The 16916-nt window shown below is 39.7% G+C and overlaps 1 protein-coding gene and 1 long non-coding RNA gene across 3 annotated transcripts in view; both read right to left on the bottom strand.

The window, feature by feature from the left end:
- The window catches only part of MSRA (methionine sulfoxide reductase A), a 293020-nt gene that overhangs the window by 267992 nt on the left and 8112 nt on the right, over positions 1-16916 (bottom strand). The window lies entirely within an intron of this gene.
- On the bottom strand, positions 107-2030 carry LOC129784954 (uncharacterized). Its single transcript, XR_008748274.1, has 2 exons — positions 1346-2030; positions 107-1230 (listed from the first exon to the last, which is right to left on the bottom strand). It is a non-coding gene; the product is annotated as an uncharacterized LOC129784954 (long non-coding RNA).

Here is a 16916-nt window from a genome sequence, read left to right as displayed (position 1 = left end):
AAATAAGGTACCTGTCTCACTGAAAATCCAGGCACCCTTGGAGAAAATAAACAATGGATTTTTAGGTCCTTAATTTTATTGAAATCATAAGACATCCACGCTTCAGTCGTCACAGATTTTTTTAATCCAGGTATGAGAAAAGAGCAGATTTTTTCACAATTTACAGCAAACAGGTACTGTAACTACAAACTGAAGTTTCTATATCCAGTGTCATCAGTTCAAATCCAGCTCTGTCATCTTCAAACATTCCTGACTTGGCAGAAGTCAATACTTTTCCATCTCTTATTTCCTCGAAAATTCAGCAATTTCATATGCTCCCTAGTAAGATGCACTGGGAGAAATGTTTATAGAGCAGTAGCAAAATAACCATGCTTTCGTTTCTTTTTTGTGCCCTTCAGGCGTAGTCTGGGTGTCTTCGGCTTGCCCTGCTGGTCTTCAGTGTTGTCACTAATAGCTGGGAGATGGAGCTAGGACAGCATGAAGCAGCAAAAATAAATATTGTTGCTTTAAGAACATACTTACTTTTATATTAAGATGTCACAACTTTCTCTCTACTCTTACTTCTTTGCTGGGTCAGATGAAATCTTTTAAGGAGGTTCCAGTAAAAGTTCGTGTCTGTAGCACATATGAGAGAAACGCTGAAATTCCCATTCTCAACATATTCCGAAGGAGGTCAGATTTGGTTTTAAAGCATGTTCATGTCGATGAAAACTTTTTTTTGTTGCAAAAAATTGAAATTCTCCCTTTTATTTAGGTATTCCCTCTGTAATCTTCCAAGTTACTCGGCTCCCTTACAGTTTAATCAGACATACAAAAAAAAATAAAAAATCAAATATCGTATTTCCCATATGTATAAACTGACATTGTGGAGGCTTCATTAAAGAAGTCTTTTTATTTCTCTTATCACTGGTAACTGAACGTCATTTAATGTACCACCACTTTCAAACAGCCCAAGAGACTTAAAAAGCTATCCAAGTTTGAAAACCAAAAAGTTCTGAGTTTTTCTGTACCCCAGGACGGTTTTCTTTCCTGAAGCTCAAGCCGAGAAAGCAGACAAAAGAAGCTGATTTGACTGAGCCGTGCCAAGTCTTGCCTTTTTTTCTTTCCTCGGCTCTCTCGCTCGCTCGCTCTCTCGCTCGCTCGCTCCCAGCATGGCAACCTTCCCGAGCAGTCTTGGCGGAGCTCCAGCCTGTGCCAGTCTGTCTGAGTTCTTGTTTTCCAAAAGATGCTCTTTGCGAATCAATTAATATATTTAAAAACAGGAAACTGTGGGTCAGTAACCAAATTTTGGCACCAACAACTGCTTCTTCTGCCAAATCGGCTTATAGATTTCATGGTTTCCTACCTTTTACAATGGATATAACATTTTTGCGCACTGATCGTGGAGCACTGGAAGCCATTCACTGTTCACAGTGATAAGAAATCTGTTCTCTAAAAATGTCTGCATGCGACACATGAACAACCTGCAGTAAATCAAGATTCTTTTGAAGGCGGGCGTATGTGTAATTTTAATAAGAACCAAATACTCCTTAAAATAATATGTTTTCATTCTCTCCTCCCAAGAGTCATGGGAAGATGCCAGGAGCAGGAGATGTATAGATTTGAATTAAGATCATATTTGAAAGACATGCACATTTTAACTTTCTAAACTCCAGCTTGAAAACAACTAGTTCTTATCAATTTCACTATTATTAAAAATCAGCCGAAAATTAATACTAAAGCTAATCCCAGCTAATACACAAAAAATCTTCAGCAATCTCCACACATCCACAGATGCCAATGATGTCATCTGTTAATTCAAAAGCACAAGTTCTTGTGGCATTCATAGGAGAAATGGCTCAGCTTTAACAGTTAACTTTGGTGGAAAATTTTTGGATATGTCACACGACTTCAAGGATAGAAAATTGTATCTGGAACTCCATTCAAGATATTCTAAATTACAAGAATTCATCTGAGGAGAATTACAGGAATAAACTTTCTTTTATCTTCAAGCTATTTGCCAAGGCAAAGTGCCAACTTTTTGAAACATATGCATTACATTAATGAGAAAAATAGATTATCCAAGGGGGAAAGGGGGGCGGGGAACTTCCCTAAGTGTCTAATTTTATAATTTTGTGGACACTACTGTTTTCTCATATAGAGTCCCAGACATTTGGAGGATAAGTTTTTACTTTGGGACTCAGTAATACAACCTTCCCAAAGGTTTGATTCAGGGATAAAGTTTACTTGGCTAAAAAAAGAGGCAAAATATTCTTCCTCATGGAAGCATGCTTTGTTTCTCAGGCTAAGAAAAACCTGGAGCTTTAAAAGTGTTATTTTACGATCCACATTTGCCAAACATCTTTGGAAAGCACACCAGTGTCCAACAAGATGGCTGGGTGGGATTGTTTGTCCAGTTTTAAGTGTCATTTATTTCCTATTTGTCTTGTCCCATCTTTGCATCAGATACACGTCTGTGATATACCAAGTAGGGTAATTCCGTTGCTAAACCAATAGTTCTTCCTGATAAGTATCAACGAATTGTGTTTCCCTTGCTCTCCTCACCAATTTGTTTGGCCTTTAAACCAAGCTCTCCAGGCTTTACTCCAGGGTGATACCTCCATGGAATATAACAGGATCCACACACCCAGAGCACACTGAGATACCTGTGTGCAGATACCTAAATTTGAGGTCTGAAACTGCTGCTAAATCCCACACTACAGTTATTTAATCAAGAAGAAAACCACCAGCAGCCTTCAAATACCTAAAATATGGTACTAAAAGGGAGAACAGAAATTGTTCTATGTAACTACCGTGAACAGTACAAGAAATCAAACAAGTTAAACCAAAACAATAAAGATCTAGCTTAAGCCTTAAGAAAAAACTTCCTAAGATAACAACTGCTATGTTCTGCGGGACATTGTGTAATCTTAACTACTGATTTTATTTTTTTTTAATAGGTTAATTATCTGATCTGCAGACAGGTGGATAAATCAGACATCCTCCCAAGGCTCCCCTTTTCTTGTTTCCAGTGACTGTATCACACCTATGCATGTTTTTCCCAATAGCCTCCCAACTCCAGACGAAATATCATTAACTTCAAAATCACATTTTTGCCTCCAAATATTGCACATCCTATCATTTCAATTAGTACCTAGCATCACTGTGACAGGCCAACTTGGGAAAAAAATCACCTATGTATAATTTTTCTATTTCTTTTCTTTGTGCACTTGACAGAAAAAAAATCTAGTATGTCAGTTTGGCTTTACTGAAAGACCATCAGACATCAACATGGCAACAAAAAGCTCTCATAGAAATTACTGTCAGTGGAATCACCTCTGAAAGGCTATACTACTTCAGCAATCACTATTAGAAATTCATTTTTTAATTAGTTTTCCTTCAAAAACCATGTATTGACAACAAAGTATTTCAACTACATTCCAAAAAAATTCCAACAGAAATGAACAGTTTTAACTATTCTTCATTACTGAAAGTTAAGGCAGGAAAAACAAATGTATTCCCTAGCAGCCAAATGCTTTCCTGAAAAGAAAAGCCTTGCTAATAGGATGAAGAGTCTTATTTTATCTTGCAACATACACTGCTCCAACACAGTGGATCTCATTTGCAGAAATGACTACACTCTTCCTTAAATGCTTAAATGCTTCCTTAAAGCATTTTTTCAAATGTGTAGTCTACTGTAGCTCTCCTAATTCCCTCTCTCTTCTCTTAAATACTCTGTAATTGCAGTTCTGCTCCACTCCACTAAAACTGTTTACACAATCCTCAGTGACACCTACCAAGATGTATCTTCCTCCAGTTTGAGCTGCCAGACCTTTCAATGCAACCAATTTCTCCTCCCTCCCATAAGTAAGTTTCCAGCTCAGACCAATCTAGCATCCCAGTTAAACCAATACCCTCCAGGTATGAAGAAATATGGTGCTTAGGGACATGGTCAGTGGCGGACTTGGCAGTCCTGGGTTAATGATTGGTCTTGATGATATTAAAGGTCTTTTCCAACATAAATGATTCTATGAAAATTCAAAACTTTCTCCAGACCTTTTGTTTTGGGATTTTGTTTCATGTTCTCTGACTGTTTATCACCTTACTCCCCCCACTACCTTCTCCAATTTGCTTTTCTCCTTATTGTTGCCTGGGTCTCCCACAGTTCTGATGTCAGTCTTTTCCTCTTTCCTTCTTGCACTAAGACTATGGCCTTTTCCATGGGAGGCTGCAACAGTCCAGCACTCAAAACTCACACAACTTGACCCACTCTAATGACATCAGGCTCTATCTTAGTAACTCTATGAAGTACTTTTTGCCTCTAACTTTATTCTCTTCAACATTCTCGTATCTCCAGCTATCCTCCTGATATTTCTTTGATGTTATTCTATTCCAATGCACAGAATACAGAAGTTGAATTCCTCATCTTTCTCTCCAAGTACGCTTCTATCCATCTCTAGTCCAAATTTGACCATCTTCACTGTTGACAGGCTTACCATTACAGAACAACATGTAGGTCTGTTCTTCAACCTACCTACACCCCCATGATCACAGAAAAGTCCACATATTTATTCTTTAGCAGTATCTTAGATACCACTTTGATCTTTCTTTTATGAATTAGGAAAAAATTAACATTTATCTCTGCCTTGGTCATCACTCAGTTCAAATTCTTTTTTCCATCTTTTACATATTTCACATTGACGCCTCTACAATTTGTTCCCTCAAAATTCTCCTGATGAAAGCCTCCTGATGCCTTTTTAATCTGCCTTTTCTCAAAACCTGTTACTCATATATTTTTCCATCTCACTCAAATGCACCCATGTCTCTACAAAAGTAGTATACCTGGATAGCTGTCCTTGTATAGCTGTCAAATGAGTATGATTTCCCATCTCAGAAGTGGAACACTTTGAAACAGAAGAAGTAACAGATTTATTTAAGCCGTTAGATTTGGAATCTAATACAAAAGTCATCCACAAGACTGGTTCCCCTTCCATATAACCACAGCTTATTTTCTTTACTTGCAGGGAAAGCAAATCTACCAGGCAAGTTTTGTGAGAAGAATTTGCATGAGATAATAATGTACAAAAACACTTACAGGCCTGCATTTTCATAGAATCACAGAATGGTATGGTTGGAAGGAACCTTAAAGACCACCTAGTCCTACCCCCTGCCACAGACAGGGACCCCTCCCAGCAGCCCAGGCTGCCCCCAGCCCTGTCCAGCCTGGCCTTGAGCACTGCCAGGGATGGGGCACCCACAGCTGCTCTGGGCAGCCTGGGCCAGCGCCTCGCCACCCTCACAGGGAAGAATTTCTTCCTCATCTCTCATCTCCATCTCCCCTCTCTCATGTAAAGCCATTCCCCCGTGTGCCATCGCCACCTGCCCTTGCCCAAAGCCCCTCCCCAGCTTTCTTGCCGGCCCCTTTAGGCACTGGCAGGTGCTCTAAGGTCTCCCCGCAGCCTTCTCCTCCCCAGGCTGAGCCACCCCAGCTCTCCCAGCCTGTCCCCACAGCAGAGCTGCTCCAGCCTCTGAGCATTTTTGTGGTCTCCTCTGAACTGGTTCCAATGCATCTGTGTCCTTCTTATGTTGGGGGCTGCAAAGCTGGACACAGTACTCTAAACGGGGTCGTAACCTGCAGGTCACGCTTCCGATGCAGCCCAGAAAAGCCAACTGTACCCTGGGCTGCAAAGCACACATTGTTGGGTCATGTTGAGCTTCTCATCTACCAACACCCACAAGTCCTACTCTTCAGGGCTGCTCTCAATCCCTTCATTCCCCCCCAGCCTGTATTTGTGCTTGGGATTGCCCCAACCCACATGCAGGACCTTGCACTTGGCCTTGCTGAACTTCATCAGGTTTCTATGGGCCCGCCTGTCAAGCCTGTGAAGGTCCCTCATGAAACACAGTAAATGCATGCCTAAATACAGATAATACAAACTACAAATGTTGACAAGTATCTGTACACACAAAGGGCCTTTATCCATTGGAAAAACTCATCAAGACACTATAACACCAAAGGGCTACTTTTAGAACTCATGAGGTATACCTCTCATTTCTCTTTTCATCTTCCTTGACAGAATACCTAACTGAAAGCTGTGTAACACTTCATCTTGACCACCTGATATAAGAATATTGCTCAAAAGCAGCATGTGCATGATATTTCCCCAAACAATTGATTCTTAAGAATGAACACATTCTTAACATGGCATGTTTGTCATGTCAGGGCTAACTTGATTAGCCTTTCTGCTATCACACTCTTGTTATCATTTCTGGGCATTCCCAATAGAGATGAGTGAAGCCAGTTCCTCTGAGAACAAGCCAGAGGTTTCTTAGGAGTCTAATTTTGGAGCCAGATGCTTTGTTGATTTATTATTAAAGGGCAAAAGTACTTTATGTGACAGAAAAAAAGGCTACTTTTACCTGTGCTATTCTTATGGAGAGATGATGATGATAAATTGCCTAATGACTCTCCACTTTTCTGTTTTTCATTTATTACCAAATATCCAAACACCGGTGAACCTCTAAGAACCCCTAAAAGAGTGAATGTAGCTGTGACATAGAAACCAATATAAATAAATAATGAATAGGGACAGAAATGTGTCTGAAAAAGCAAAAAAAGAAGGATACTGCCGCCACACAGAAGCAGAAAAGGAAGATAGCAACAGCTGAAGTGGACATTCAAAGATTCAACCAAAAAAATGGAAAAAAAAAAAATACAAGAAAACAAGAATAAAGGCCTATAAATGCATGAACAATCTGAACATGAAGGACTAGATCTGCAAGGACCTCCAGTGTGCACCTCAGGTGTCCCACACTCCCAGGGCAACTGATCAATAGACTGATGAGATGTCCCTAGCAGGGACCACCTATGACAGCTCATTTTGCATAGTTGTGTATGTACCCAATTAACTTTGCTACAGGACGGACTGTCTTTTCCTTGGCAGCTGACCACTTCCCACCTTCATTTATCATTTATCATTTTGACAGCATAATGTATGCATGACTGTGGCCTCTTCTGTGGGAGGCTGCAATAGTCGAGTGATGCTGTGGAAAAGGATTAGCACCAGAAATGGATTGTTCCAGATGAATCCAACTGAAAATCAAAATAGCAAATCCGCATGCCTGAGCTATACCGCAGTGCAGTGGGTTTTAGGCTGGCACCGTCACACTGTTGAGTGGAGCACTCCAGCTTTGCAAGGCAAACAAAACGCAAGTCCAAACTATGGGAAGCTGTCAACAACTTCCTAAACATTCCAATGTGGGAATATGCTTTAATTACTCATCATCTGCTGGCATTACACCCCAATTTGAAATTACAAAATATGTGGGTCAATCTTCACTAAATGTGTTCTTCAGTTTTTTGAGGACCAGCTGTTTTTCGGAGTATATCAAACAGAATTTGCGTTCATAGGTTAAAATGCTTTACCATTCTCTTCGTCCAGTACCACCAGAACACTTTAGATCCATGTGGCAGTTTCTATTTAGATACTGCATGTAAGTTTAAACATCACTTATACCCTTAACTGCTTATCATTTCCTTTTAGATCTCAGGAGAAAAACAGATACTTAGAAAAATCAAAATGTTAGGAACCCAGCTTCACAGGCATTTGTGACTGTCATTTAGGAAAGTGATCACAGCATGCAACATGAAAAATATATGCATAGCACTTTAGGTAGAAGTAGTTACTCATAATGGAATCCACTTAACAGTTAACTTAGGTAGAGTGAAAACAGACTTGTAATGAAGAGGATAGAAATTCTCAATATCTTCAGCGATTATGAAAAAGGAGGCTCTGAAAAATCAAATAACTAAGAAAGATAATTTATCCAAAACATGCTCAGGGTACCCTCTCATAATTGTCAGTCCATGTGTGAGGAATAAAAATATATTCTTTGTTTTGCATTAAGCAAGGGATTTACTGTGAAATTCAGGTACAAAGTGCTTTGTTTTGTGTTCCATTTTCTCTTCAGCAATTACATTTTGAGAAATTAAATATTTTAAATGGTTCTAAAGAGATTAATATCTCAGAATTCCTCATCTACATCCAGTCATCAGCACAGAGAGTGCAACTTTTTACACATCTTCCATTTCCAGTACACTTAATATTTTTACAACAGTAGTACCCAGGAACACCTGTGCACGGATATCCACACATGTAAGATACATATCTGAAGATTCCTCCCCCCCCCCCCCCCCCATTCAAAAAGCTTGCTTTTAATTGTTATAAATTAAATCAAACACTGAACAGGTCTTAATTGGAGTGTGAAATGCTCAACACAAAGATGAGCCTTTAATGAGGACTTCAGAAGAAATTTAGTCCTTTAAATGCAAGACGGCAAGCTTGAAAATCTGCACTTCCACACCACCAAAGACCAGAGAGACACCAAAGTCCTGCTGATGACTACTTTGTGATCGCAGGTTTCATCCTCTGGACCTGTGTCAACAGCCCAGGCACAGCGACATCATACTTGTACACTCCAAAAAAGGATGGCCATGTCAAACCATCGACTGGAAACAGTTCCAAATCTGTCCTAACTGCTGAACCATGTCTAGGAATTTCAGAGGAACATCTTGGTTGACCAGGGCAAAGGCAGACCCAGGATCTCTCTATCTATTTAACAAGAGATGATCTGAGTCACCTACATCTACAGAGCCAGGGCCCTGAAACAGTTCCATCTCCTGGCACAGAACCAGCCTGCAGTGCCCATGCTGTGTACTCCCTGTTAGGGTCTGAATCCAGCTTTTCCTGAGTGGGATGGTATGCTACTCCAGTAAAAAAGAACATCTTTCAGGCAGTTTGAAAAGCAATTTGATGACAAAGAATGGCACAAGAGAACAAATCAAATCACACAGCAAGAAATTTAGACAACCTGGTAAGAAAACAAATGCATTAGCCCACTCAACAGTATGATACAAGGTAAAATAAGGTCCTACCCCAAATCCCTTCACTGCTCAACACAGTGTTTTAAGGAATCATGTTCAGCTGCCAACAACAAAAGAAAACACTTTTTAGAAGCAGAGTGCTACACTTCTGGAGAAGTGAGCATGACAGATATTCTGTTGGTCCAGTACTTAATTTCAGAAGTTGCAGCTGCACTCCAGAGCAATTATACCCAAATCACTAAATTTATGATTGGCTTTAACGGAGAAATGATAAAAACAGGAGGAGAGTCAGAACACCTTAGAATCACTCATAAAAAAAAATCATTAGCTAAATTCTGAAATTAGTATCTTAAGAATCAACTGTAAACATATCTCTAGCTCTTCTTAGTGATATTTCTCTTCTTCATGTAAAGAAATATTAGTACATTCTGCTCAAGAATCCACCCTCTACACTTGTTTTGTCTTCTGATTTCTTCTCTTCCCTGTTCTGAGCAGTAACTTTATTGTCACTCAAGATACTACTAAAATTAAGCATTATTACTCTGTGAATAGTTTATTTTACTAAAAGTTGTCTGAGTGCAACCTCTTTAAGATTACATTTCATTTAAGCTCCCCATCACACATCAGGTCAACCTCAGTAAGTGCAAAAGTGGATTTGGACATCCCTATTTAGGTAAGAAGGAGAAAAGAAGATAAAAGAAAGAAAGTAATATAAATATAGCACCCATAGAACCTGCATATTGTAATGTTAGCTCTGGTGCAGTTACTTTGCTTCTGATAATCTTAGAATAAATCTTATTGCAGTTTGCTAAAACATATCGGGAAATGATTCACTGATTATGACTTGGGATTTAGTCCTTTTTTTAAAATGTAAGCTCAATACTTGGAAGTAGCAGATGATTACAGACATCTTCTCTACAAGACCAGATCAGCGGTCAATCTACTGATCTCATAAATCAATGATCTACCAAAGTCTCTTCCAACCTGGATTACCCTATGATCCTACTCTGCAATACAGCAGGTACCAGTCTGGTCCCTGTCTCTGCATTCTGTTTTGCTGTCACCAAGGACTGTCTGGAGTCATCCCTCTCCTTGCTCATTCAGCCAGCTAGCCAATCAATGACTGTCCTCGACTCCTGCTCCTGCTTTAGGAGCAGGCTGTGCATCAACTGAAGCAGCCACTGACGTATAACCAGATTCTGGGATGAAATTTTAAGGAGTTGAATGTTTGATGAACCAAAAAGTGCATTTCTGAGCCTGTAAATAGTAAAAGATGAATGGGGAATGTCAGAAACGGAAAGACCTCTGCAGAAACATCAACGTCATCCAGATTATGTCTCAACAAAAGTAGACAGGCCAGCGCTGCCGTTAACAAGAACCAGCCTGTGCTTCCCTTTTGAGAGCAAGGGTGCAATACTGGAACATTTTTCCTACTCAACAGCCAGAGCTGGCTACAGTTTCTGGAAAATATCTAACACCCACAATGGTAGCAGAGTGTTTTCTGATCATAGAGCAGTAGTCCAGGATGTGGCATGCTTTTGCTGCTAATCTCCAGGCTTTCCATGAGCACTTCTATTGTCTAATTAGAACAAGCATCCCTTGCACAATACTTCTCGCTGAGTTCCTAGCAGAAGTCGCCAGGCAGTGTCTCAGGCACCAAGTCTCTACACCCAAACACAGCGTACATCCTCAAGATGAGAGCTTCCTGTCTCACACTGACGGACAGAAAAAAACCCAAACTAGTTCCTCCTAGAGTTCTCCTTCTCAGCCATTCCTGAAATTTGAGCAGCGCTTAAAAGATCTTTGGAAGCTCCTGGAAAGTCAAACTCCTGAAAAATCAAGCCCAAACTACAGCAAAAATAGATATAATCTACTTAGCCACATTTCTCAACAGAAAATAAGATCCTGTCTTCAAAACTAAGAGCAAAGTGATCTCTTCACCCAGGTGGATGAAATACAACGAACCCCAACTTTGCATATCTGCAACAGGAATTACTATGAGCAATACATAAGAAACTGCAATAAACATCATTACATATTGCACAGGGTTTTATCTTATTGGAACTAAGGACTTATTTATGTGTATTATTTTAATTGTACCAGAAATGTAAATGCAAGTCTCATGTGTATCATAAAAATTTGCAAGTAACAAAGTAAGAGCAATATACAAATGTATCCATACCACTGAAATTCTACACTTAATGAAATAAAATATTAGCATGTAAAGATAAAGCAACGCCTATCACACAATAAATTACAAGCCAAGTAATTCAACAGTTGCAAAGTAAAAATAAATGTAATAAAAATTACATAAAACTGAAGTTAAGGCAACACACACCACTCTAATTTGAAGGTATAAATTTGACAGGAAGACATTGATTAAACCATCAAAACTTTTTAAGCTGAAAAAATTCAAAGTAAATAGCACACATCAAAGAAACACAAAAGAATTAAGACACGGAGGTTAATAGCTAAAACATTCAAACAATCTTAAATCTGCCTGATGGTAACCTAATGTAAGGTCTAATGCACTTATCTTCCTTCAAACCAATTATAAAGTATGAGTTTTACTATTGTACTTCCTGATGGTTCCAAGGGAACTAAAGACGTTGCACTTCTACAGTTACAAGTGTGAATAGCTTAAGTCTCATTTAGCACGACCTGACTTTGGAAATTCTTTTCTTTATTATTGAAAATACTGTATACAAACATTAACCAAGAAAATCAAAGAAAAGAAGGGGGGGAAATGAATCCATGAACCAGCATTCAATGAAGGGTCAAAAACAAAAAAAAAGGAAAAGAAAGCTTCTGACTCAGGACAATCAGAATAACTCTTTGGGCAAGAAAAAATTTTCAAGGCTTTACGCGGATTATCAACTGCAAGGCTAGGTCATTAAATAACATTCCCTCAATTAATTTCAGTTCTGCAGCTCTAGGAAAAAACAGAGAAGATAAAAAATTATTGACACAAAATTCTCATCATATCAGAACATCTCTTTGTGGTAACTGCACTTTTCTACCCTGGAGTAAATGTAACATAGCTTACCTTGCAATGAAACAAAGACAGATTACTTTGTGTTCACTGCACAACAAAGACATCCATGTAGGCAGTTACCTGGAGTAGTTATTATGCTATAAATCCACACCTGGCTTACACTGAGCTCATCTGTCCATGTAACCATAACATAAATCATGATCATGTCTAGTTTGAATGAGCCTCCATAGCAGTTACCCTTTTCTTTAAGAATACCATATATAACAGAGCTCTAATGTGCTGAAAAGTACGATGATGATATATTTTCTTGAAAAGTAACCTGTTTTATGAGAAGAATAGAATAGTATAGACTGTTTCAGTTGGAAAGGAACTACACTGATCAACTAGTCCAACTGCCCGAGCAATTCAGGGCTGAGCAAAAGTTAAAGCATGTTGTTAAGGGCATTTTCCAAATGCTTCTTTAACACTGACAGGCTTGGGGCATCAACCACTTCTGTCCAGTGTTTGACCATCCTCTCGGTAAAGAAATGCTTCCTAACATCCAGTCTAAACCTCCCCTGGATCAGCTTCGAACTTTTCCACGTATCCTGTCACTGGATACAAGGAAGAAGAGATCAGCACGCCCCTCTCCAGGTCCCCTCCTCAGGAAGCAGCAGAAAGCAATGAAGTTGCCCCTCAGTCTCCTTTACTTACTCAAAGTCCTTACCTACTCCTCACTTTCCTTCCTGGAAAGTCCTTCCTGGACTTTCCTTCCATCCCTTTCACCAGCTTTGTTGCCCCTCCCTGAACACATTCAAGGACCTTCACATCCTGAAATTCTGGGGCCCAGAACTGCACACAGTGCCCAAGGTGAGGCCACGCCAATGCGGTGTACAGCAGGATAATCACCTCTTCTGACCAGCTGGTTATTCTGCTCAACAGAGATTAAAACAGCTTTACACTTTAACAGAACACAGGAGAAGGCAGCATGGGACCACTCTCATCAAAGAAATACAAGAAAACAGAGAGATGCTAAATGACTACGTAGACACAAAAAGAGGTAAGAAAAGCAATAAACAATAGGGTCAAAATTAAAAGAACATTATAAGTAGTCAAAGCACTTCACTCCCGGAAAACCTTTCCAAATGGAAGACTGGGACAGATGTGTCAATGATTAAACCAACGTCAAACAGCTACATAATTAAAATAATTACAAACCAACGGGCACATGGGAGATTGTGCACTACCTGGTTAGGGCCACAAAAACGGTCAGAGGACAGGACACCTCTCCTATGAGGAGAGGCTGAGAGAGTTAGAGTCGTTCAGCCTGGAGGACAGAAGGCCTTATTGCAGCCTTTCAGTACTTAAAGAAGGCTTGTAAGAAAGATGGGGACAGACTTTTTAGTAGGGCCTGTAGCAACAGGATAAGAGGGAATGGGTTTAAACTAAAAGAGGCAAGATTCAGATTAGATATAAGGAAGAAATTTTTTACACTAATGGTGGTGAGTTGCTGGCACAGGTTGCCCAGAGAGGTGGGAGATGCCCCGTCCCTGGAAGTGTTCAAGGCCAGGTTAGACAGGGCTTGGAACAACCTGGTCTAGTATGTCCCTGCCCATGGCAGGGGGTTGGAACTAAATGATCTTTAAGGTCCCTTCCAGCCCAAACCATTCTGTGATTCTACAGTTGCCTAAGACAGCAAAGCCAGGGCTCATGTCATCACGCTTTATCTGGTTATAATACAGACACCTCTATCTGAGCGAGTCACTGGACACCCCCCTTGCAGCCAGCGGAAAGAAAGAGGCATTCAGGGGGCAATGTTTTCCTGGTTTAAGTGTATTCCAACATTCACTATTCGATGAATTAAACACGCAAGTGCCTGTTTTACCTATAAAAGCACAACCCTTGAGTATTGCTGTAGTGGTACTTGCTGCAGCAACTCAATAATACATACAGTCCCTTCCAGTGCTCTATCCCAGCTCTGTACCTGGTATAATGTAAAGCCAAAACAAGGGGGTTTCCCCCCATACTCTCCTATTGGTGTGGAAAGAGAAGGAGCAATGGGCAACCTAATCCCATGCCTCTACTGTGATACACATTCACCAAATGAGCATTACAGAGGCACATGTGCAATCCAGGACAAAACCTGACTTACTACACGGTACTTTAGCAATGCCTACACATATGTGAGCAGCTGCAACGGCCCATCACTTAAAACCAATTTAGTCTTCCTTGTATATGCTAACTTTGTGCTACTGCGACTACGATGAATTCAGCCAAATATAATACTGAAAAAGAACCTTTGCTCATCCGAATTAGATACAAGTGAAGCCATAGTTGGCACCACAGATCTTTAGCATCCAAGCACAAAAGGCTTTTAAATAGTAGCATGGAGACCAAGTGAAGAAAGTGAGATGTTCCTCTCAAACTTCTTATTTCTGAGTCAAAAACACATTACCTAAATGTCAAGTCAATGTCATTCATGCAATAATTGCACTAAAGATAAATGGTCACAATTAGTCAAATAAGTCAAATGTATCCCAGGACTCACACAGAATAATATAAAATATCCTCTAGTGAAAAAAAAATACCCTGTCTAAATATAGCCCTTGTGTTTAATTCTCATAACTGACAGGTTTATTTAACAACACAAATTTGGCAAATTCAGACATTACACCGCTTTTCAAAACAGCAGCAATGAGAAGCTATTGAGTCCTGTGTACCACACAACTACCTTTTACTAGAAATAATTATCCTCTTTCATTACACAACTTTGAATGATTCCTCAGAGCAGCATCCACACATAATCCTCTGAATAAAGAACCTCTGGATTCATTTTTCATTTCGGAGAGGGAAATTATGGTATCAGCAAGAGGAGTCTCCTTCAAGGCTTATCTGCATTCAAGAGGCTGCCAGTTGGGTGAAGTTTCTCCCCATTTAAGTAATTCTGTTTCCCAGCAACCCGCGCTGTTGCCAGGAGAAACCCCGGGGAGAGCTTCCTCCTCGCCGCAGTGCTGGGGGTACAGCTTTGTGCAGAGCTGCTCCACACCAGCGCGCACATCCAGCTGTGAGCCGCATGCTAAGCAGTCCACCAGCAACTCCTGGGACTCAAACAAGACATTTTTTTTAGGGTTGGGTTTTTGGTTTTGGTTTGGTTTTTTTTTTCTTTGGAGAGCGCTAAGCGATGAATGACATAGCCCTTTCTATTACAATGTAGTTAAGGGGTGATAAGGCAGTGCAGAGTTCTTTGGTTGGGGTGGCGTTACCTCAGGAGCAGCATCTACAGCTGGATGTGCAGCTCTCTGTATTTCCTGTATGCCTCTAATCTATCAAGCATCATGTGTGCATGCTAACTTCCTTTTTTTGTTGTTGTTTTCCAGCTGCCAAAGCTGAGAAAAAAGCACACGCAAAAACCCAAAAAATCCCCTCAGGTTGACTTAACCTTTGCAACACCTTCCAAAATGTAAATGTAATGGGTGGTTAAAAAGTAATTCCTGTTTTTCCATTGACAGTACAATATTTACAGTACAATATTTACAGTTGTACACTTGGCTTGAAAATAAGCTGTTTAGTGTTTAGATGCAAATACCTGACAAGACTGGGGGGGGGGAGGAAGAGAAAGAGAAAAAGCCATGGCATGTTATTACAGACAGGATTTCCAAGCAAATTCATCTCACACCTACCTGTAAAGATGTTGTAACCACAAATTTCAGAAGTTGTCTTTCAAATAATAAACAAATTCTGGGGGTGAGGTGCTTCCACAAAGAAACATACGCTGCTCTACATTCTTTATGATTTGAATCTCAGCATACGCAGTGAAATGAAATTGTAATGAAATTTAATAATTTATTGAAATTGATGGCTGGAGTGTATTTGAGGCAAAGATCATCTCTTAGAATGAAGAAATAAGCAACTAACTCTTCTGTTCTAGAGAGGCAAATTGAAATTTGAGAAACACTAGACTACATATGAATGACATTGTCACTCAACGTGTTCCTGAACTGTACTTCAATGGAAGCCAGATCTCACATTTTTTGGTCCATATTCTATATAAACTCAGTAAAAACAGGAAACTAGTTAATTCGTAATGTAGAACACTGTATCAGGTAAATAAAGTGGTGGAAAAACTTTAAGACACGATTCCTTCTAAATCTTAAGAGAAAGTGTATTTCCTTTGTAGGCTTTGTTCTAAGGTATAATCTCACTCAATCTATTTTAGACCTACAATGTAGTGATACTGAATTCATGTCTGAAAAAAAGTTTTGTATTTGCCCATGACTAACAAAGTTTTTTAACCATTAAAATAAAAAATTAACTAATATTTTTCATTTTGTTCCTTACATCCTACCGAAAAAAAAAGCTTAGAAAACATTAAGCTTACATTTTAGTTTGCAATTCCATTGCAAAATCTCGTGCCTTGCACAATTTGGCAAACTGTCAGAATATCAGGGAAAATCTGTTTAAAACTTCTCAACCTAACACTGCATATATATTTAGGCACAGAGCAGCATAAGGTACCAGATTTTTTTCCCTAAATCTGCACAGTACAAAGAGGCTACAAAACCATGGAGATTTCCATGACATACTAATCCACAAGTATCAAAGGATTAGGCTGTCCCATTCAGCAATTTTTCATTTCGCCATTTGCCCTTGGTAGGAAAGTACTGACGATTTAAGAATAAGTTATTCAATGATCACAGCTCAGTGATACCCAGTATGCTTTGTCAGTGCAATGTCCCTGTATCACTACAAGTCAGCATAATTTAAACTTCAACAACAACACAGAGTCACTAATGGTTGATAAAATTACTGGATGGATGATCCCATGTCCACATGGATCAAATTCCACTAGGAAGTCTTTGTACCGGGCCACGAAAAGTGTAGGAAAAGTTACAGTCTTTTAACCATAGCACCTTTCCACGTGCCCATGGTAGCATACGCAGTCCAGCCATCCACCTTCTCTAAGGGCATCAAATGAGACAAATCAAAGTACAAAACCACAGGCAACTAGTTTGACCACAATAATTTCTGTTCAGTGTTTGAAGAACAGTAAAAAAAGATTAGCATGGACAGAAATTCCAC

The sequence above is a fragment of the Falco peregrinus genome, chromosome 7 (genome assembly GCF_023634155.1).
Source record: "Falco peregrinus isolate bFalPer1 chromosome 7, bFalPer1.pri, whole genome shotgun sequence".
In the NCBI taxonomy this organism is placed as follows: Eukaryota; Metazoa; Chordata; class Aves; order Falconiformes; family Falconidae; genus Falco; species Falco peregrinus.
The sequence above is the reverse complement of the archived record's forward strand: the minus strand, read 5'-3'. Positions and strand labels throughout refer to the sequence as shown.